Genomic DNA, 21,966 nt, shown 5'->3' on the forward strand with positions numbered 1-21,966 from the left:
TGATTCTCTAGAACATTTATCTCCTTTAACCTGTACGATAACCCTAAGCAGCAGATCTCGCTGGACCCACAGAGGAGCGTTAGAGCAGTTAAGAACTGCCAGTAGTGGAGCTGGGAGTAGGGCACAGTATCGGACTCCAGAGTCTTACTGCTGTGCCTTTATTCAGTCGAATACTAATTGAGCAGCTGTTGTCTGCAGGACATGTATGGGTTAAAGGTGAAAAAGGCTCCTGAATCGTATAAGCACTGTGCTCAACAAGGTGCCTATTGCCATGGGGTAATTGAAGTGATAAAATGCCAACTGAATTCCCTGTTGACTGAGCTGCTGTACACCCTGGTCCCTGTGGAGGAGAGGTGAATGAAGAAACTGTTCCTTCACTCAAAGCTCAGGAGGTTAAACAACTCCCCATAGTCTCATGGCCTGGTTTCTCACTGTGAAGCGGCAGACAGTGCATAATTGTGTTAAATTACATGATAGGCATCCAAAGGTGAGAGAACCTGCAGGATGACTGGGTCTTGCAAGGTTTATGACGGAATACTGTTAATGGACAGTCTGATCCAGATGCACAGGAGCAGGGTTTTCTGTTCTAGGGCTTTGAAAACCAGAAAAGAGCACAGGGAGGTGGGGACAAGTAGTAGCTGTGGGGTGAAGTGAGCCCAGTCCTTCTGCTGGGGTACAAGTGGGGATGAGTTGGGAGCAGAGTGCTTGTAGGTGAGTGGAAGATCCTGTGGTGACTTCAGTGGCTTCCAGCAGTTTTGCACAATGCATTTCTGGTCCCAGAAACTCCATTTCAAAAATAGGCTTCAGGTTGGCTCTCAGGGCACAGAGGAGGTATGATGCTTGATATTCATTTGTGCTGGCAAAGCCCTGAGTTGTAGAGCTCTGTAGTGTGGGTCCAGGGTGTGAACACACCTCTACACTTTGATTTGTCCTTCCCCACCCACTACCCATTGACCTGGTAGGCCAGATATGGAAGTGAGATCCCCCCACGATAACTCTACGGTCTGGCTGGGGGTTAGGGTACAAGTGAGGTTCTGAGGGAAATGAGACTAGAGAGGCCAGCAGGGAGCAGGTTACAGAGGATCTTGTATGCCATGCTAAGGGTTTTTCTTGTTCAATATTTTGGTTAAATAAAAACTGCTTGATTGAGTGTCCTTGTCACATGCTGAATTCTTCTGCATGGGGGATACTTAAGCTGTTGGACTGTTCATCATGCATGTTGGAGAGGGGATTTGTGCCGCAGGCTAGGGGTTGAAGAGATGGCATCCACAATGTCTGGCTTGATGGAAAAGGACTAGACCAGAATCCAGAGACCTGGTTTCTTTGGATTCTCGCTCAGCCTCTAGCCACCTGGGGCTATGGAAGGCAAAGGAGTTTTCTGAGCCTCCATTTCCGTGTGTGTAGTTGAGATACAGGGCTGGATATGAGTAGTTCCCAAACTTGGCACCTGGGGCCTTGTTAAGAATACAGAAGTCCAGACCTTCTGCCCATTTTCTGAACCAGCATCTGAAGTGACAAATTTGTGGATGCTCCTCCTAGTGAACTGCATGAGGGGTATATTGGACTCCTAGGTCCCTTCTGCTTCTGAGAACTGTTGAGTAGGCAAAATGGTCCCTGTCCTCAAGAAGCTGGCAGCTAAAGAATAATACTACTATTGCTACTGCCAATAGAGTAATGTCAGAACTGACATTTGTTTTCTGCCAGAAAGCCTGTTACAGGAATTCTAAGTTTTCCCAGCTATCTGAAAGTAGAGTGATCCTGTGAAACCTTTCAGATCTTGAGAAGGTGTAAGGTGAAGAACAAAGTTATCCACTTTAAAAAAGATTTTATTCATTCATGATAGACATGGGGGGGGGGGCGGGGCGGTAGCAGAGACACAGGCAGAGGGAGAAGCAGACTCCATGCTGGGAGCCCGACATGGGACTCGATCCCGGGTCTCCAGCATCACGCCCTGGGCCAACGGTAGGCGCTAAACCGCTGAGCCACCTAGGGATCCCCAAAATTAAGTTTATATGGGAAAATTTTGAGTGTTCTCAGGCCAGAAAATGGCCTCTCAGACTTAGGACACACATCTCTAGGACTCCTCTTGCTAATGGATGCACGAAGTACATTGAGATAAAGCACGGGTGCTCAACGCTGTTCACAGCTATGGCATCTTGATGCTGAGTGTATTTTGGGGTCAGGGGTTTGGTGGTGCCTCTCGTTCCTCAGGGAGCATTGCAAAACAAACTCAATGCTATTTTTGCCTTTTATGCAAAAGTGAAAATCCTCTGGATTTCTTTTGGTTAGCAGAAACGGGAGCTAACGTAGGTTTTTTGAGGGGTTAACTGTGTATCTCATTTACCCTTTATTCTGTGAGGGAACTAATATCCACATTTTATAGATGAGACAGGCTCAAAGAGCTTAAGGAACTTGATCAAAGTTACATAGCTTTGACATTGTATGATAGGCCTGGGGACATTCGTGGAACATCTCCAGGAGCTGGAATTTGTGCTGAGCCTTGATTGGTGCAGAGAGATTAGTGAAGGCAATGGTCTGAACAGGCTGTATCAGCATCACTGGAGAACTTGTTCTAAATGTGAAATCTTTTGGTCCCACCCCAGAGCTGCTGAATCAGAAATCTTTGGCCCCACCCCAGAGCTACTGAATCAGAAATCTTTGGCCCCACCCCAGAACTACTGAATCAGAAACTCGGTAGGTTCCCAGCAAACTGTTTTAACGAGTCCTCAAGGCCATTCTGATTGCAGGCTGAAGTTTGAGAAACCGATTTAGGGAAAGGGGAGGACATTACTGGGGTCAGCTGTGGAGACTAGGAAGGGTGTAGATAGGGACACTTCCAATCACTGGCCTTTCCCTTATGTTGAACGAAGAAGTCTGATGAGCCACGCAGACTCCCACGAGGTGGCACTGTGGGCACAGGTTTGGATGCTGCCTGCTTTATTGTCCTGGCTGCTATCCTTGCGGAAGCATGAAAAAAGCTTGATGCCACATCAACTGGAGAGGTCACTCTTTCTTCTCGGAGAAGGTCTAATGGGGGTGGTAATCTTGTTTATAGGATTCGGCCCTCGTAGGGAAGCTGAACCTGCAGGGCTTTCTGCTGTTCACATGCGCATGGCGATGTCTACCCATCCGTGCTGCAGTGTCTCTGCAGATCTAGTGCAAATAACAGTCCTCCTTTGTAAGCTGTTCCAGCCACGGGGCTTGCGATTTCTTTGGGGAAAAGAACACTCAAACCCTAGTGGCCAGATTCTGGTTCACTGTTCTCCCCATAGGGCATCGCCTCCAACCAGTTCTTGATTGGTTTGGGTGGGGTGCCAGAGTACTGGGTCCTGAGACCTGTCTTCAAGCTTTAGCTCCCTCTCAACTGTACTTCCTGACCTCAGGCAAGTCCCTTTTCTCCTCTGGTCCTCAGTTCCCTACTCTGCAGATGAGGGAGTGGCACTGAGATTGGTGGCTTTCAGCCCCTTTCACAACATTGTGCCTTGGGGAATTGAGATGGACTTGTCCTACTCAAGGAACTTGGGTTGCAGGGCAGCTGTTAAGCCCTGCTGTAAAACATCCATCTCCTGTATCCATTTAAATAAGCCTTGCCAGGGACTTGATGCAAGGCAGTAAGGTGGAACTTATCAAATTGGATTTTTTAAAAAGTAGAGATCTCTAGACATTAAGGATTTGCTATAGATTTCTATTCTGCGTTTCTTGGAAAGATTTACATCCTGTTCTCAGCTGCAGTGTGTACTCTGAATATACATTGCCTCAGAGGGAGGGGCTGGGACAGTGGAAGGGGCTTCAGGATTCACCTTATTAATCCAGGGACTGGCATACTTCAGCTCACTGTGCTGAGCTGCTGTGCCAGGGCAGTTAGTTCCTGGAATTGTGTTTTTGGAGGGCTGTAGACATGCACATCACAGAGACGTGGGGGGAGTCAAGAGGCTCTGGGTCTAGCCCTCTGCTGGCTCCCACTCTACGATGATATTCAGAGAGCTTGGTTAGAAATTGTTTGACTCCTATGCAAACACCATTGAACTGCAGTTCTTGTTGGTGGAGGAAAGGTGTAAACAAGATGGATCTTTCCCCAGGCTTTCTTGGAGAAAGAAACTTCTTTAGTTGATCTGGCACCTCCATTTTGTAGGCAGAAAGCGCTGCATTTTCTTCTGTTCATGAATGAGGCCATGGAGGCACAGAGTGACTGTCCCCAAGTCCCACAGCTCATCAGTGGTGCCCAGAGGACTGAGCTTGGGCCTTTTCACCTTCAGCTCATTCCCCTCCCAACAGCAGAATGAGCTGTTTGCTACTCAGGAGTCATTTCTTTCTCCTCTAAGGAAAAGAAAAATTCCCCTCTTAGGTGGTTCCCACTTACCCATTTTATTGAGATGCTGACATCTAACATAGGATTAGTTTAAGGTGTACAGCACTATATTTGATATATATATATGTATATTGTGAAGTGATCACCACAGTGAGTCGAGCTAAAATCCTTCACCTCCAGTTTATAAGTTTTCTTTTTCTTGTGATGAGAACTTTTAAGACCTCTCTTACTAATTTTCAATTACACATTACAGTATTGTTAATTATAGTCTCCATGCTGTCCATGACATCCCCAGGGCGTATTTCTTTTATAACTGGAAGTTTATACCTTTTGACTACCTTCACCAGTTTCCTCTACTCCCTACCCCTGCCTCTGGCAACCACCAATCTGTTTCATTTCTGTGAGTTTTGGTTTTTTTTTTTTTTAGATTCCACATATAAGTGAGATCATACAGTATTTTCTGGCTTTAATGTCACCATAGTCCCCTCAAGCTCCATCCATGTTGTCACAAATGGCAAGATTTCTTTTTTAAACGGCTGAATAACATTCCACTGTGTATGTGTATTGTGTCTTCCACACTTTCTTTATCCATTCATCTCTCTATGGACACTAGGTTGTTCCCATCTTAGTTACTATAAATAATGCTGCAGTGGACATGGGTACGCAGATACTGCTTCAAGAAAGTAATTTCATTTCCTTTGGATGCATACCCAGGAGTGGGAGTGCTGGATCATAGGTTAGTTCTATTTTTAGTTTTTGAAGGAACCTCCATACTTTTTTCCAGAGTGGCTGCACCAATTTGCATTCCCACCAGGAGTGCACAGAGTTCCCTTTTCTCCACATCCTTGCCAACACTTACCTCTTGTTTTTTTGATGATAGCCATTCTGCGAGGTGATCTGTCATTGTGGTTTGGTTTTGATTTGCATTTCCTTGGTGATTAGTGAGTTGAACACCTTTTCATGCATTGGCCATTTATGTCTTTTGGAAGAGTGTCTATTCAGTTCCTTTGTCCATTTTTAAATTGGATTTCTTTTTTTTTTCTTTTTTTTCTTTTTTTTTGCTGTTGAGTTGTATGAGTTCTTTATATATTTTGGACATTAACCTTATCCAATATGTGGTTTGTAAATATTTTCTCCCACCCCATAGGTTGTTCATAGCTGGGCAGAGCTTTTTTTTTTTTTTTTTTTTTTTTTTTTAAGACTTTATTCATTCATGAGAGAGAGAGGCAGAGACATAGAGGGAGAAGCAGGCTAGGCTCCCCGAGGGGAGCCCCGGGCGGGACTTGATCCTCAGACCAGGGACCATACCCCAGCCAAAGGCAAGATGCTCAACCACTGAGCCACCCAGGCGTCCCATGGGCAGAGCTTTTTAATTTGATGTAGTTGAACTTCTTTATTTTTGCTTTTGTTAATTTTGCTTTTGGTGTCAAGTCCAAAAAATCATTGTCAAGACCATTGTTGAGGAGCTTACTTACCCCCTATGTTTTCTTCTAGGAATTTTATGGTTTCAAGTCTTAGCATCAAATCTTTAATTCATTTTGAATTGATTTTTGTATAAGTGCATAGTGTAAGAGGTCCAGTTTTATTCTTTTGCAAGTGGCTGTCTAATTTTCTCAAGACCATTTTCCTATCTTTAAGGTTACAAAGCCCTGCAGTGTCATCTGGGGCACTTTTCCATGCTGTTCATCTTGTTACCCTCTGCTGTCTTGCAGAGTATCACTGGTACACAAGTGTTCCCTGAGAAGCTAAGAGTTGAGATGTCTACTACTGCTGCTCCCTGAGCTGGTTTTGTCTTTGATTTAGATGGTGTATAGGTAAGAGGCCTTCAGCTGCAAAACACCAAGAGCTCCACTTAAACTGCCTTGAACAATGAGGACATTTATTTGCTTACATAAGGAGCCATCTAGATGCAGAGAAGTGTTCAAGGTTGATTGATGCAGCAGATCAACAGTGTCATGAAGACCTAGACATTTCCTCTGCTTTGTTATTCACAGTGTTGGCTCCATTCTGTAAATGGTTGCCAATTAGGGTGGGGGTATTCCTGGTCAGCAGGAAGCTCTCCTCTGCAGGTGGTGCTTCAAGAACCCAGGCCCCTCCTCTTTAGTGCATTTGTCATCTTTGGGGCCTCATGGTCACCTGCATCTGCCTGGCAGAATGGGGAAAAGGTGGCGGAGAGGGAGTCATTCTCCACAAAGTCCTGACCAGAAGCCACCCCCGTCATCTTTGTTCCTGTTGTATTGGCTGGGACTCAGTCTCCTGGCACACCTAATTGCAAGAGAGCTGGGAAATGTAGGCTAGCTCTAGCCTGGGCAAATGTGGGGAGAATGGTTTTAGGGGACAACTATCAGTCTCTGCCATGTCAGGAAGAAGAAAATGGATGCTTCATGGGGACTCTGAGCAGAAGCCTCTCAAGCAAAAGGAATTTACTGGAAAGCTAAGAGGTGTTTAACAAATCATGGTGTAGGCAGTGCTGGTGGCCTCCCTGGGATGGAGACTGGGAAAGTATTCCAGTACAAATCAGCCCTTCCCTCCTCCTTCCTTCCCCTTCTTTGAGTCCACTCCCGCTCTCTCTTGGCAGGCAGCTTTTTATGCTCTCCTGCCTTTCTCACAGCTGGCCTTCCCATTGTTTCCCATGCCAGGCAACCAGCACCATTAATTAGACCCTGTATCTTACTTACCCCTTCCCAGGAATGTGACACTGATTGGCGCAAGTCAGGATAGGGGTCTCTCGCTGGTCCTGCCAGCTCATGGATCCCAGTCTCCACTTAACTGGGGCAGAAGGGAGCACTTGGTGAGAGGGGGTAAGGACAGAGGGCTCCTGATGTGTCCATAGCAGCCACCCCTCATGTTGCCAAGACTTCTGCCTTTTTTCTGCATCACTCTCAGATCACCCTATGTTGCCACTTAAAAAAAAAACAAAAACAAAAACCAACTTTCTTTTTAAAAACTTATTTATTCATAATTCATATACCATAGTAGTCATCCTTTTAAAGTGTATAATTTGGGAGCGCCGGTGGCTTAGCGGTTTAGAGCCACCTTCAGCCCAGGGTGTGATCCTGGGGACCCGGGATCGAGTCCCACGTCGGGCGCTCTGCATGGAGCCTGCTTCTCCCTCTGCCTGTGTCTCTGCCTCTCTCTGTCTCTGTCTCTGTGTATCTCATGAAGAAATGAATGAAATCTTAAGAAAAAAATAAAGTGTATAATTCAGTGGGCTTCAGTATATTCACAGAATGTAGCACCTGATCACCGCTACCTAGATTTTGAATACTTTCATCATGCCAGAAAGAAAACCCTGTGTTCCTCAGCAATCACTCACTGTTCCTCCCAGCCTCTAGTCCCCAACCCTGGGCAACTACTTCTCTACTTTCTCTCTTTTTAGATTTGCCTGTTATGGACATTTTTCCTTCCTATAGATGGAATTATGTAATACATGATCTTTTGTGACTGGTTCTTTTTTTTTTTTTCCACAGCACAACTCTGTATTCCTAAAATTCGGTGGTATGATGAATGTCAACAAGACTTAACAACAACAAAAAATATGGGATGCTTCGCGAATTTGCGTGTCATCCTTGCGCAGGGGCCTCTAATCTTCTCTGTATCATTCCAATTTTAGTATATGTGCTGCCGAAGTGATCACTGTGACTGGTTCTTAACATATTTTCAGGTTTCATATCGTAGCATGTGGCAGTACTTCATACCTTTTTAAAAACAAACACAGGTTTATTGAGATAATTTACATGCCTTATCAAGTGTACAACTCAGTTATTTTTAGTATATTCACAGAGAATATTTTCATTACTCCAAGAAAAAAGAAATCTATTATCCATTAGCAGTCTCTCTCCATTCTCTCTCTCCCAGTCCCTGACAACTACTCATGTGCTTTAAAGTTTCTGTGGATGAGACTATTCTGGACATTTTATGTAAATGGAATCGTGCATGATTTTGTGACTGGCTTCTCTCAGCATGATGTTCTCAAGGTTCACCCATGTGGTAGCATGTAGCAGTACTTCATTCTTTTTCATTGTCAGATACTAGTCCATTGGGTGGCTGTACTATATTTTGTCCTTTAGTTAAAGAACATTTGAATTGTTTCTACTTTTTGGCTGTTATGAATAATTCTGGTGCTGTGGCCATGCATGTGCAAATTTTTGCATGGACACACATTTTCATTTCTCTGGAGGTATACTTAGGAGTGGAATTGCTGGGTCACATGGTAATTCTGTGTTTAACATTTTGAGGTACTCCCAAACTATTTTCCACAGAGGCAGCACCATTTTATATTCTTCCCAGCAGTGTATGAAAGTTCTAATTTCGGGGGATCCCTGGGTGGCTCAGTGGTTTAGTGCTGCCTTCGGCCCAGGGCGTGATCCTGGAGTCCTGGGATCGAGTCCCACATCAGGCTCCCTGCATGGAGCCTGCTTCTCCCTCTGCCTGTGTCTCTCATGAATAAATAAAATCTTTAAAAGAAAGTTCTGATTCCTCTGTAACCTTGTCAGCACTTACTATTATCTGTACCTTTGACTTTAGCCATCCAAATCGGTGTGAAGTGGTATCTCATTATGGTTCTGATTTGCATTTCCTAGTAACTAGTGGTGTTGAGCATCTTTTCATGTGCTTATTGGCTGTTTATATATATCTTTAGAAAGTCTTTAGCTCATTTTAAAATTGGATTGTGTTTTTATTATGGTAAGCATTCTTCATGTATTCTAGATAGAAGTCTTATCAGGTATATGGTTTACCAATATTTTTTCTCATTCTGTGGGTTGTCTCTTCACTTTCTTGATGGTATTCTTTATTATCTTTTTTAATTAAAATATTTTTAAGTAAACTCTACACCCAATGTGGGTTTCAAACTTAAGACCCTGAGATCAAGAGCTGCCCCGTTATACTAACTGCACCAGCCAAGTGCTCCTTGATGGTACCTTTTAAAATGCAGATGCTTTATATTTTGATGGTTATCCATTTTTTGTCACTTCTGCTTTTGCTGTTAAGTCTAACCATTGCTTAACCCAAAGGTCATGAAGATTTACTCCGATGGTTTCTTCTAAAAGTCTAATAGTTTTAGCTTTTACATTTAGATCTGTGATATATTTGGAGTTAATTTTTACAGATGGTGTGAGGTTGGGGCCTGACTTCATTCTTTTTCATGTGACTACTCATTTGTCCTAGCACCACTTGTTGAAAAGATTATTTTTTCCTCATTGAATTGTATGAGTTTCAGTCCACTGAAACTCAGTGGACTATGCTGTCACTTCCTGGGTTTTCTGTCCTTGGAAACTTCTATCAGGGGTCCCATGAGACTTTGAATATAACAATAATGCCTTTTATTGAGTACTTAATATTGAGTGTGCTAGGCACATTGTATATATTCTCTTGTGTCCTCACCAGACTTCTGCAAGGTGAACATTATTTTTCTCATCTCAGAGAGAAACAAATTGAAACTCAGGATTTTGGTCATTTGCTGAAGGTTGTTCAGTAAGTGGCAGAGCTGGGCCTTGAATTTACGTCAGTCTTGGGTCCCAAGGCTGCGTTCATGTGGTTCTCTGCTCCCAGGAGGCCCACCCACCCAGCTTGTGTATCATTTCTGGGGTCCTTTGGGGCCATCACTAGCCAGATATATGTATGTGTGGCAGAGATGATGGCCTGAAACCTAAATGGAGATTATATGACTTCATGGTGTGATTTGGATGCTAAAAAAAGCACAAATTGTTGCCTCCAGCTGCTCCATAGGAAGTAGGCACCTAGAGTGAAGTGAGTCCTCTTTTGCCCTGTCCTGTTGCACTGCTCCTTAGGGTTATGTTATTTTTGGAAGCTGTGAAGTGGAGCTTGTTCAGAAAAGAGTATCAGGATGGTAGCCTGCCTTCAAATGATGGCTTATGAGGCCTGTTTGAAAGGCCTGGAGGTATTTAGCTAGAAACAAGCAGAGATAGATAGGTTTTATTGGTCAGAGGTTATCACGTGGGAAAAGGGTGAGATTTGTCCGAGAGTGTGGAAAATATGGCACAATGGTTTGGCTGGACAGGAGGAAGTTTTTGAAACCCAGAGCTAATGGAAGAGGGCAGGAGCTGACTTGTGGAGTCATGAGCTTGCTATATCACTGGTGGTGTCCAGGCAGAGTCTAGCTGCTTACTTTATGGGATTGCTATAGAGGCTCTTTGGGCCTTCTGCAAGGTATAGACCTGGTGGATTTTTTAGGGTTTTCTTTGACCTCTAACGCCTGTATATTGGGGCTTCTGATTTTGTGGGGACTTCCTGTCCATACAGCTGGGATTGCTCCCAGCCCAGATCTGTTCATGTCTCACTGATCCCGAGGGCTAAATTTGGAATTTAATAACAACACTTTGGATTTATGTAGCCCGTTTCCTTGGAGGTACTTCATCTGTTATCCCATTAATTCTCATAACATCCCTGGGCGGAAGGTGAGGGCGGGCGAGAGAGAAGGAGTCTCTGGCTTTTCAGCATCCTGAAGGTGAGAGGAGATAGCCGGGTTCGGTGCAGGCCATGAAGCTGGGGATGTGGCCTGGATCACAGTCCCTCTGGCTGGTTCCCCACACAAAGACCAGGTTCCCTACTGGACAAAGGATGTTTTGCCCCGGCAGGAAACTCACATCTTGTGCAGACTATATTGGTGATATGTTTCCAAGAAAGGTTTAAGATACACCTGTGGTGTGTGAGGCTCCAAGTCGACTCTGTCAGGAACGGGAATGGGTGGGCCTAGAGGTGAGAGGGAAGAAGACTGTTGTGTCCACCACTAACTGGCTTGCAGAGGGGAGGGTCCAGAGTCAGCAGGGAGGTTTCCTCAGGGGATTTGAGCTGAGTTATACCAGGGGCTATGAAGGATGAGCAGGGGTGGAAGGGAAGGGTGTGGTGCCCCAGGGGGAGGGGCTCTGCTCGTGCCAGGGCAGGTTGGCTTTGGAATTCTTAACTACTTCAGACCATGTTGTTTGTTACTCCTACTTCTACCCAGGCTGTTCCACAGCCTTTCTATGTCCTTGCCCTTCAAGCCTTGGTGTCTGTACTTCAGACTGGCCCTTGGTGAATACCCCAGCCTGCCCTGGGAACACTCTTGGCTGGCTTCTGTTGCTGATCTTCCTGGGCCCAGGCGAGGGAGGGCACGGAAACTCAGGACCACAGACTGCAGCTTGTTGCAGCTGGCAGGTCCCTTGCAAGTCATCAGGTACTATACTCTCCTCCCTTTTGCAGATGAGGCAGTTGGGGCCTGGAATTGTAAACAGGTGAGGAAATTTTCAGGCAGAGAGAGGCGAGAGAAGGTGGGCGGGTTTGTAGAAGGAAGAAGAGCCAAGACTGGGGAGCGTATAGAAATGTGGCCAGAAGGGCGGGAGGGGTTGGCCCATGTGGGGACAGTAGCAGATGTTTACAGGTTGGACTTTACTTAGAGGGCAGGGAGAAGCCACTGGAAGATTTTAGGCAGAAGACTGGTGCATCAGCTGTGCCTTTTACAAAGGGCACTGGCCAGAAAGCCTCTACTTTAAGTCCTGTGTCCAGTTCATCTACACATCTGGCTTTTCTTTCAAATGATCTATCCAGAACCTGTTTGTTTCTTACCACTTCTGTGGCCCCTGTGGTCCAAGCCTGATTTCTCACCTTGTTACTGCTGTGGCCTCTTCACCGCATGCCTGATTATACCTTCACCCCTTAGATTTATTCTCCACGCAGCAACTGGAGTGTGCTGTGAGGAGGAGAGTCAAATGAGGTCCTTCTTCTGTCCAGAACCCCCCCAGGGGCTGTCCATGTCACTTAAAGAGATGCTTAAAGGTTCTCCATGATCCACATGACCTGTGACCTGGCCTCCCATCACCCTCCCAGCTGCTAGCTCTGCTCCTCCAGCCTGTCAGCCCTGTTACTGCTCCAGGACCTTTGCACATGTTATCCCCTCAGCCTGGACCACACTTGCCCCAGCCAACCTTGTGGGTCATTCATGTTCTCCCTTTCATCTGGTCTTCGTTCAAGTTGTTACCTTCTCTGAGATACCTTCTCTGACCACTTTATCAAAGATTGTAGCCTTCCTCAAGTTTTCTTTCTGGCTTTGATGTTTTCTCCTCAGTGTTCACTTCTATTTTCTCATTTCTTGACTGTATTCTGTCTAGAAAGGAAGCTTCATTAAGGCAGGGGTTTTGTGTGTGTGTGTCTTCACAAAAAATTTTTTTTTATATGTACATCATTGCTATAACCCCTGTGACTAGACCAATGGCTGGTACCCAGCAGGATAGGTACATACTTGCTGAGTGACTGACTGAATGGTGGCTGTTTAGGGAGCACACTGGTCTCAGGGGTGGGACTGGAGTGGAGTAGGGAAACCAGCTGGGAGGCTGTAGCAGAATTTGACAGGAGATGATGGGGGCTCTTGGGTGTACAAACACCAAGGTTTAGGTGCTCTTCCCTTCACTATAATGCATGAACTGCCAGTTGGGAAGCGCTTTTAGGTTTTTTTCGTCCGATTCCCTTTTTGACAGTGTGGGGAAACTGAGGCCCGCGAAAGGAATTCCCCAGCCTTCCTGTCTTCCAGACAATATTTTATTAAAGAACTCTGGTCTCTGGGAGAGGGGAGCCCTCTCAGGTTGTGTGGCTGCGGGTGCTGTTAGCGTACTCAGTGGCAGGCTGAGGGCCTGTCATGGGAATTTGACACCTGCGATGTGCTTTTCTCAGTGGTTACCTTGGGGTTGATAAATGATGGCTCCTGCCCCAGCACTGCTAGTTTGGTTGGAAGCTGAGATGCTTGCTAGCTGTTCATCTAGGAGGATCTTCTAGTCACCTCTCCAGCCATCCATTTTATCTCCCTGCCACTCTCTCCATTTGTTTTTCTTGGGGGCGGGTAGGTCTTGACTGGTCTAAGCTAATAAAAGTGTGGCGTTGGCTCCTGGCCTAGTAATGGCTTGGTGATGGGCAGTGACCCAGACCTAAACTGATCAGTGTACGGAACTGCCCCTGGCTAAAGCAGCAGATTGAGGTTAGGCCAATTGCAGTTGGTGGGAAGGCTTCCCCTTGATGGCTGGGAAGAGATCGCTCCTGTTCCACGTGATGTGATGTGCAGACGTGAGGCTTAGAACCACTGTACAGGGGATCCCTGGGTGGTGCAGCGGTTTGGCGCCTGCCTTTGGCCCAGGGCGCAATCCTGGAGACACGGGATCGAATCCCACGTCGGGCTCCCTACATGGAGCCTGCTTCTCCCTCTGTCTGTCTGTCTGTCTGTCTCTCTCTCTGTGTGACTATCATAAAAAAAAGAAAAAGAAAAAAAGAACCACTGTACACATTTCATTACCATGAAGAAAGCCAGCTTGAGGACATAGTTGGGATTTGGAGCAGGCCAGAGCCCTGCTCAAACCTACCTGAAGCACCTGTTGTCCTGGACTCTAATTATGGAGGCTAATGAATGCTGTCTCTTATTTAAGGTATTTTGAATTGGCTCTTCTGTCTTGGTCATTGAAGAAAGCCTGACATTTGGGTGGATAGGCAGTGACAAGGAGGCATGAATGGGGTTGGTGAGCCTGGTGTGGCTTTGACTGGGAGCATGCTCCACAGCCTTGTCCATGTCCTGGCCCCCCTGAGAAGCCTATCCCATAGTCTTGGAGGGCAGGTGCCAAGGAGATGCCAGGTTGGGCTGTCTGCATAGTTTCTAGCATGATTGGGACCATGGGGAGATGGCTGTCTTTTTATAGGGTTACTGGTTTTTTTGCCCCTCTTCTGTGGACATGGACACATACCCTTTGGGGAGGGTCTCCCTCAAAGGGGAAGGTACTGGTTCCACCTTGCCAGGGTTCTGCACACTTGTCCATCTGGTGTCTTGTGAATGCTTGCTGGGCCACAGGTGGCTCCTTTCATCTCCACACATGGAGTCCTTTACCTTTTGTTTGCTCCTGTAGGCTGTTGACCAACAGGCTCCTTCCTGGAATATTTCTAAGTGCAAGAAAAACATCAACTTACTAAGAAAACCAATTTTGTTCAAGTATGCTTAGCGAAATATTAAATAATTTGTGATGAAGTATCCTATATGCTTCTTTATTAATGTGATAATTGTATCTTGTGGCAGATCTGATAACTTCTAATTCAAAGTAGTGATCAAGAGCATAAAGGACATTTTGAGTTCTGCAACATCTGTGGTATTATATGAAAATATTTCTGTTGGTGACACAATTATTGGAACTCATCAGGCTGTTGAGGTTTGTTGTTTATATTCATGATGGAAAAAAGTTAGAAGTTAGTGAAATAAAGATGTCTTTTTTTTTCCCATCCAAGTTCATGTCCTCCCCTCCCGCCCTACCCCACATGGATGCCATGGGAGATGTCTGCGGGCCCCAAGTTAGGAACCAGAGTGACAGTTGTTGTTGTTTTAAGAAAACCCTTAAACACACATACTCTCACTGTCACACACACACATTGTGTGGATGTATGTACCTACACACCTACTGGGATTTTTATACCTTCGCGGTTACAGAGGACACCTCGTACCTCTCCAGATGAACCTGTTGTGCACATGCACACACATGCACACCTGCAGGCACACTGAGAGAGACACTGCATCCATGGGCACATGCACACACATACAACCAGTACATGGGGCCATCTGTATACACCCCTCCACAAAAGTTTACACACAGGCTCATACATATGCTCATGTACATCTTGCTGTATCCAGAGCCTTCTGTATAAATGTGCACAATCCTAAACTCCAGGCTGAGTGGGCAGAGCTGTGGGGCCTGGCATGACTGCTGCATGGCAGCCCTGCACAGGCAGAGGAGGTCAGGCTCATGCCATCTGGATGCTGCTGCCTAGCCCCCAGGCGCCAAGGAGGCCCAATCTAGGGGGATGAGAATTCTGCTAATCCTCTTTCCTAAGGTGTAAATCAAGGAGCCAGGAGGCCTTCAGAGTCTCCTCTCTTTCCTTTATGAAATCCTAATCTGCCCCCAAAGGGTGATGGGGATTTGGTTGATGTCACTGTGCCACCGCCACGAGTGGGCTCGACCGAGCCTGTGGGGGCAGTGGGCCAGTGGGCCCAGTACAGTGCAGGGGTGTCCTCAAAGGGAGGCATTCTTCATTGGTAATGAACATTATGTCTGCAGAAACGAATGGCCCAACCTCCTATTCAGTTTATGTAAAATAAAACAGGCCATATGCTGCTGCTTTCAGAGTTTGGGTGTTTAAATTAAATGTTGTTTAATGAATATTCAAACCCATTTGCTCCAAAGTTGTGCTCAATGTGGCGGCGGCTTTCATCCCCCCTCCTTCCTTGCAGCCCCCTCCCTGCTCCAGTACCCAGGGTATTAAGCCATTAGAACGGGGTGTGAACATCCAGGCATCTGTCTTCCAACGGAAAGTTGGATATTAAAATGCTGGAGCAGATGACAGTATAAATAAAGACATACAGTGAGAAGCTTGTCTGGTTATTTTTTTGTTTGGTAATTAAGACTGAGGAGGTTTTGACTTAAGTTCTATCTTACTGAGAAACAGAGGTAGGGGGCCGAGAGCTCCCACCTCTTCCCTCTTTCCTTTATTCATCAGTTTAAAGAGGGGCTTCCACATTGGCCTCTGTGTAACTGGTTTATTGACAAGTGTCAACTTGGTGACTTAGAGATGTGAAATGGTTTTATGTTTCTCTAGTCACTGCTTTCTGCTGAACTCTGTCAAATTACCCTTAACATTAGCTGGAGTGGAGTCCATAGCTTTATGGTCAGAACTACCAGTGTCTCTGAACGAAACTCTCCCCTTGGCCTACTGTAGGTGAGGCCTGTACTCAGTGATGGAAGGCGGGAGGGGGTAGTGTTTGCTTTCTCACTCCTCTTCCTACTCCGGAGCTTTGGGGCCCATCCCCAGGGGTCAGGTACAGGGATAATGGGCTGTGGAGGCAGGCTTCTTAGAGAAGTGGTCCCCATATGTGGTGGGAGGCATCTCTGCTTTTGTTTCCTGCTATGCTTGACTTGGTGGTCTCTGTGTAGATGGCAAGCTGGTGTCCTTGGGGCAGAGTCTAGCTCTTGCCAGCACCATCAATCTGTGAGGATGCCCTTAGAGGCAGCAGGTGTCTTCAGCCCCGTGAATGGTGCACACTTGCCTTCTTTGTGTGTGTGTGTGTGTGTGTGTGTGTGTTGCAGGGTGGGGCGGGGGGCAGGTGGGTGTCAAAGGGCACTGCTTCCTGGGCTGTCCTGCTGCTCTGGCCCATCCTCTCTTCTCTATACCTCTTTGCAGCTGCGCAGGAGCAACTAAGGCCCTACTGTACCTTCAGGGGTCCATGGGATCAGGGGTGTGGGTACCCTCTTTTTTCCTACGCATTCTACCCTACTGTCCGCCTTATGGCTCCTTCAAGCTTTCTGCCTTGAAAGAACCCCTGGGGAAAGTGGACGCCATGTTCCATGCTTATATAAATCCCCAAACTCCAGGGGACCCGTGTCAGCTTTACCTGGCATTATTACCTTCCTAGGTTTGGTTCCTCTGTCCTGGAAGTACAAGGTGGGGCTGCAGATAATGCAGCTCAGCAAGCACCCAGCTGGGAAGGGAAATGCCAGCTTCCCTTCTTATGGGCAAGCCCCCCCATTTCTATGAGTGGTTCTTTTGAGCCCTTTTCATTGAAACAATATGTTCTCTCTGATACCGATTTCCCCAGTGATCCTCTGTTTTTCTTCCCCTGTCCCTTACATAGAGCATGTGTGTGTCTGTGTCTGTTACCCTGTATGTGTGTCTGTCTGTCATGGTTTGTGCTGGGGCCTGGTGTTAGAGGGGCTGTTTCAGTTTCTTGATGAAACCTTTGCAGAGGTGTCTGCTACCAGTGGCTTTGTAGATGTGTGATAGTGACACTTTGCTTTTAGCTATGTCCCCATAACTAGTCTGGGGCAATAGTAAAAATCCCAGCTGACATCCTGCACACGCCTTGAGTGAGAGGATTGGTGTATAACAGGAACAGTTTTAGGAGCATCATGAGGGTTTCTAAACTCCCCTCCAAGCTACTTCTTGAACCAAAGAGCTCAAATTGCTCCCATGCCTTTAGTTATCACCTCCGTGTGGGAGACCCCCACACACGTCACCAGCCCCAAGCTCTCTCTGTGGCTATCTCCACTTGGACATCCCACAAATTTCAAATTTCAGCCCCTGTGCCCTGACCCTGCCCTTCCTCTGGGCTCAGCTCTTGGTCTGAATTTTGAATTTCCTTGACCCTTGACTTCCTTTGCTTTCTTGGAATCTGGCTTCCAGATTCTAGATTCACTTGAATAGGCAGCCTAGTTGGATCTGTCTCTGTTGGTGTTGGCATTTTGCACGTGATAGGATATGTCCTCAGGGAAAAGGACACAACTGAGGGCTCCAAGGTATTCCCTATAGGACTTGATTCCCCCACCCCCCGCCTCCTGGCCTCCACCCAGCTGTCTGGGAGGATTGGGACCTTCTAGGTGAGCCCAGTTTGGAAATGTTCTTCCCTGGTCTGCTTGTATATGTGTGTGTTTGTGTGTGTGTGTAGAAAGAGATTGGTATGGAGCCAGTGTCCCCATTGAGAATCTGTTCCCAGGGCTCACAGGAAGCTGGGCATCCTTGCCCACTGATAGTGGCTCTCAATCATACACACATGTATTATCCATGGTGGGAGTGTCCCATCTTAGGTGGATAGGAGGCCTGGTCCAAGTCCATGCCTAGGTATGACTCTCCTAGGCCACAGGTATTGGACTCAGAGAATGCATTTTTATGATAATCATAGCTGAACCATTCCAGAGCTGGATGTGCTGTAAGGAACTTGTTTGTTTCTTCACTCTTCCAATCTGTACTAAAGCTGGTACTGGGAATTGGGGGATGTCAGGATGAATAAGGTACGGCTCCTCTTCTTCAGGGGTTCATGGTCTAGTGTACCTGGGAGTGGATTCTGTGACATGTGTTTGGTGGCACTGGACATCCCAGCCAGCCACTGTCATAGGATGAGAGGGGCTCAGCCATCATAATACACTTATTTAATACCTACTTGTTGCCAGCCGCTTATGATGAAGGAAAGGCAGGCAGATAACCTCTTCCAGTATTTAAAATTAGATGCATTATCTCACTGAGTCCTTTCTAAACTATGCCAGTCAGAGACTATTTCCATAGGAGATGATAAATTTGAACAACAGAGAGGTTAAGTTTTTGACTTTGGTTACAGAGCTAGTGAATAATGGAGCCAGAACTTGAACTCAAGTCTTTTGACTCCAGATGATTGCCTGGCTAATGATGCATGCTTCGAAGAGTTATATCTTTCATTTGGTGGGGAAGACTTTCAGTTCTAGGGGACCCAAACACTGGATCTGCACTGAACTTTCCTTATTGAAAGGCAGTAACTCCAGGAGTATTTTATAGATGCCTCCTCTTATCTCTAGACAGCTGAGCCATGATGCCCTGAATTCTGTGACAGCCTAATCTGCATACTGCCAAGGAACTAGGGGAAGTCCTTGCAAGATATGGGGCTTGTGACCCTAGGAAGGATGGAGAGAAGGACATTAGGACAAGAGGGGCCAGGGACGCCTGGGTGGCTCCGTGGTTGAGCATCTGCCTTTGGCTCAGGGTGTGATCCCGGGATCCAGGATCGAGTCCCACATCGGGCTCCCTGCATGGAGCCTGCTTCTCCCTCTGCCTGTGTCTCTGCCTCTCTCTCTCTCTCTCTCTGTGTCTCTCATGAATAAATGAAATCTTAAAAAAAAAAAAAGGGGGGGGGGCCAAGAGGCACCCCTGCCTCTTGGGAAGCACCATGCCCATTGTTGTAGGTGGGGATTGTTGGGTTGCATGGACTACAATCCATGTGAGCCTGCTCATGTACTAGGCTAGGCATAGTGGTTAGAACAGGGCAGGGGTCTGTAGATGGGGAGTGAGGCCAGTGGGGCTCATGGCAGTTGGATCTGGGAGGCCATCAGAGAGGGAGGCAGCTCCCCCCTCTCTCTCTCTCTAGTCTTTCATCTGTCTTAGGCTGTGTGGCCTTTGTCCTTTGCCCATCTCTGAGAAGCCTCTTTATCTTCTTCTCTGTAGGCAGGACCCCTTTGTTTACTCATGGCTTCTCTGCTCTGTACACCCTCTCCTTTAGCTTGTTGGCAGATGGCTTGGTTTGCTATGCGGCCAACTGTGGCCATGACTCTACACAACCCCCGAGACCTATCCCTGTCTAACTTGGTCCAAATTCTTGAGAGGAATCTGACCGATCACTGGTTAGCCAGCCTTGATGTTTTTAGGTCAGATATCCATCTCTGAGTCAGAGGAGAACATGTGGTACAAGCAGGGCCACTTAGGGCTGCCCCTTCAGCTGGGGCTGTGGGCAGGGCAAATATACCAGTGCATCTGCCACGCACCAAAGGTCAGTTGAAGCTGTTTGTCTTACCCTAGACCTTGCAGAAGAGCAGAACCTGCCAGTTCCCAGGATCTGATTTTCTCCTAATGGGCAGCTGGCTGCCTCCTTGAGGCTTTGGAAGGGAGATTGTACCCTGTGGGAAGCCTTAAAGACCAGTTTGTGATAGGTTCTTCCTGAATTCAAATCACCTTGAGCCCATAAGGAGGGAGGGCATTGTGAGACACATATCCACCTGGAATTCCATTTAATTCTCATAACCCTGCCAGGAAAAATGGGCCTGATTATTGCTATTGCACAAATGATGGAATGTTCATTTGTTCATTAGGTATTTACTGAGTATTTACTAGGTACCAAGGCAGTACTGGCTCTTGAAGATACGGTGGTATGCAGTGGCTGACATTACTGCAAGCTAACTGTAGAGACTGTGGGAAGGAAGAGGGTGATATATATTTATTCCTTTCAATCCTCAGAACAACCCTATGAGAGAATTCTGTTTTTAACGCATTATACAGATAGGGAAAATGAAGTCCAGAGAGGTTAACTTTTAACTTTTCATAGAAGGTCACACAGCTAGTAAGTGGCACTATCTGAATATGAACCTAGGCCTGATGGCCTCTTATCATTTAATCCAGGAATTCTGGGTAGAGACAGAATTTGCTGGCCAAGGGGTGCTTGAGAAGTAGTGTTCTCATAATCTTCATCCCAGCTGCTCCTCCATTCCTTTTTTTTTTTTTTTTTTTTTTTAAGATCCTATTCATTTATTCACGAGAGACACAGAGAAACAGAGACATAGGCAAAGGGAGAAACAGGCTCCCTGTGGGGAGCCCGATGCGGGACTTGATCCCAGACTCCAGTATCACACCCTGAGCCAAAGGAAGATGCTCAACCACTGGGCCATCCAGGCATCCCTGCTCCTTCCATTCCTGAAGGAGTGGTGGGCAGTAGGGGTCCTACATATGCATCACCCACCTTCCCCCTTCATTTCAGAGCTTCATTTCTGCTTTCTCCCTATGTTCCTGCTCCTTATGTGGTTTTCCTCATCCCAAGGTCACAAAGACTCTTGGCATTCTTGTAGGCCATCTCGTCACATTGTGTGCTGTGATCTGAAGGTGTGTAGCCCCCAAAATTTGTGTATTGAAATTGCAATCTCCCAGGTGGTGTACTATGTGGGGCCTTTGCAAGATGTTTAGTATACAAGGGTGGAGCCCTCATGAATAGGATTTGTGACCTCACGAAGGAAGCCAGAGAAAGCTCCCTCATCCCTTCCACCAGGTCTGTGGTGAGAAGTATGTGACCCAGAAGAGGGTCCTCACTTGACAGTGCTGCTTGATCTTAGATTTCCAGCCTCCAGAAAGATGAGAAATAAATTTCTGTTGTTTATAAGCCACCTAGGCTGTAATGTTTTGTTAAACTAGCTTGAGTGGACTAGGATGCTGTGTGTGTGAGAGCCCTGCTGACCCACTGGCTGAGTGGGGCCATGGTTCTCCATGGCTGCCCCTGCCAGCCACTTCCTCTGTGTTCCTGTGGATCTCCACTGGGGTCATGTCTTCACTGAGGAAATAAGCTGTGTGTGTGAGGGAGAGAGGGTTAGACCTCAAAGCAGGCCTTGGCATCAGGGCTTTTAATGGGCAAAGTGATAAGGTACTGGTCCTTAATTGGCTAGCACAAGAGCCAACTGGGTCCTGCTACATCCATACAGCCCTCCTGCTTCCTTCAAGGGCAGCTGTGTTGGGGGCCATGGGGCAGCCAGCTCACAGAGCTCAGCCGGAATCAGGCGGGGCTAGAGAATAAGGAGCAGCCTTCCATCTGGCTTCGGGAACATTCTGGGATGAGGGCCTTCTCCCTTATGTTTGATGGCCTTCATCACTACTTGGAGAAGGAAATTCTGGCCAAATGTGTTTAACTCCTAGGCTGTTCTAATGCCTTACGTTATAAAGACCCCAGAAATTGCCAGTAGTGTGTTGATGAAGAAACAGTGTTAGCTGGATAAGTTGGGAGAATGGGAGACCTTGAGGTCCCTGTGGGGCCAGGACTTCCATGTTAGCTGTGGAGAGAAGACATGGCAATGTCAGAGCACTGACCTGGCAGAAAGACATGATTTGATGTCATGGGAAGAGCCTAAGTACAGGATCCAGGAGGCTTGGAGCCAAGCAGTAGGAAGGTAGTAGTTAGTAATAGCACAGTCTTAATATGGGCTGGGTACCTCATATAAGTGCTTTACATATTTTAATTCATTTAGTGTTCATGACAACCTTTGAAATAGGTTCATTATTGCCTCTATTTTAGAGTCGATGAAATTGAGGCACAGAGAGGGTAAGTGACTTGCCTAAGGTCACAATAGCCACTTAGTGGCTGAGCA

The 21,966-nt window shown here is 46.6% G+C and overlaps 1 protein-coding gene and 1 non-coding gene across 5 annotated transcripts in view; one reads left to right on the forward strand and one right to left on the reverse strand.

Annotated features, from left to right (window-relative positions):
- Positions 1-21,966, forward strand: part of RPS24 (ribosomal protein S24) — a 402,261-nt gene that overhangs the window by 9,146 nt on the left and 371,149 nt on the right. The gene's annotated exons all lie outside the window — the stretch shown is intronic.
- Positions 7,842-7,946, reverse strand: LOC144313138 (U6 spliceosomal RNA). The gene has a single exon (XR_013378862.1). It is a non-coding gene; the product is annotated as a U6 spliceosomal RNA (small nuclear RNA).

The sequence above is a fragment of the Canis aureus genome, chromosome 4 (assembly GCF_053574225.1).
Source record: "Canis aureus isolate CA01 chromosome 4, VMU_Caureus_v.1.0, whole genome shotgun sequence".
Taxonomy (NCBI): domain Eukaryota; kingdom Metazoa; phylum Chordata; class Mammalia; order Carnivora; family Canidae; genus Canis; species Canis aureus.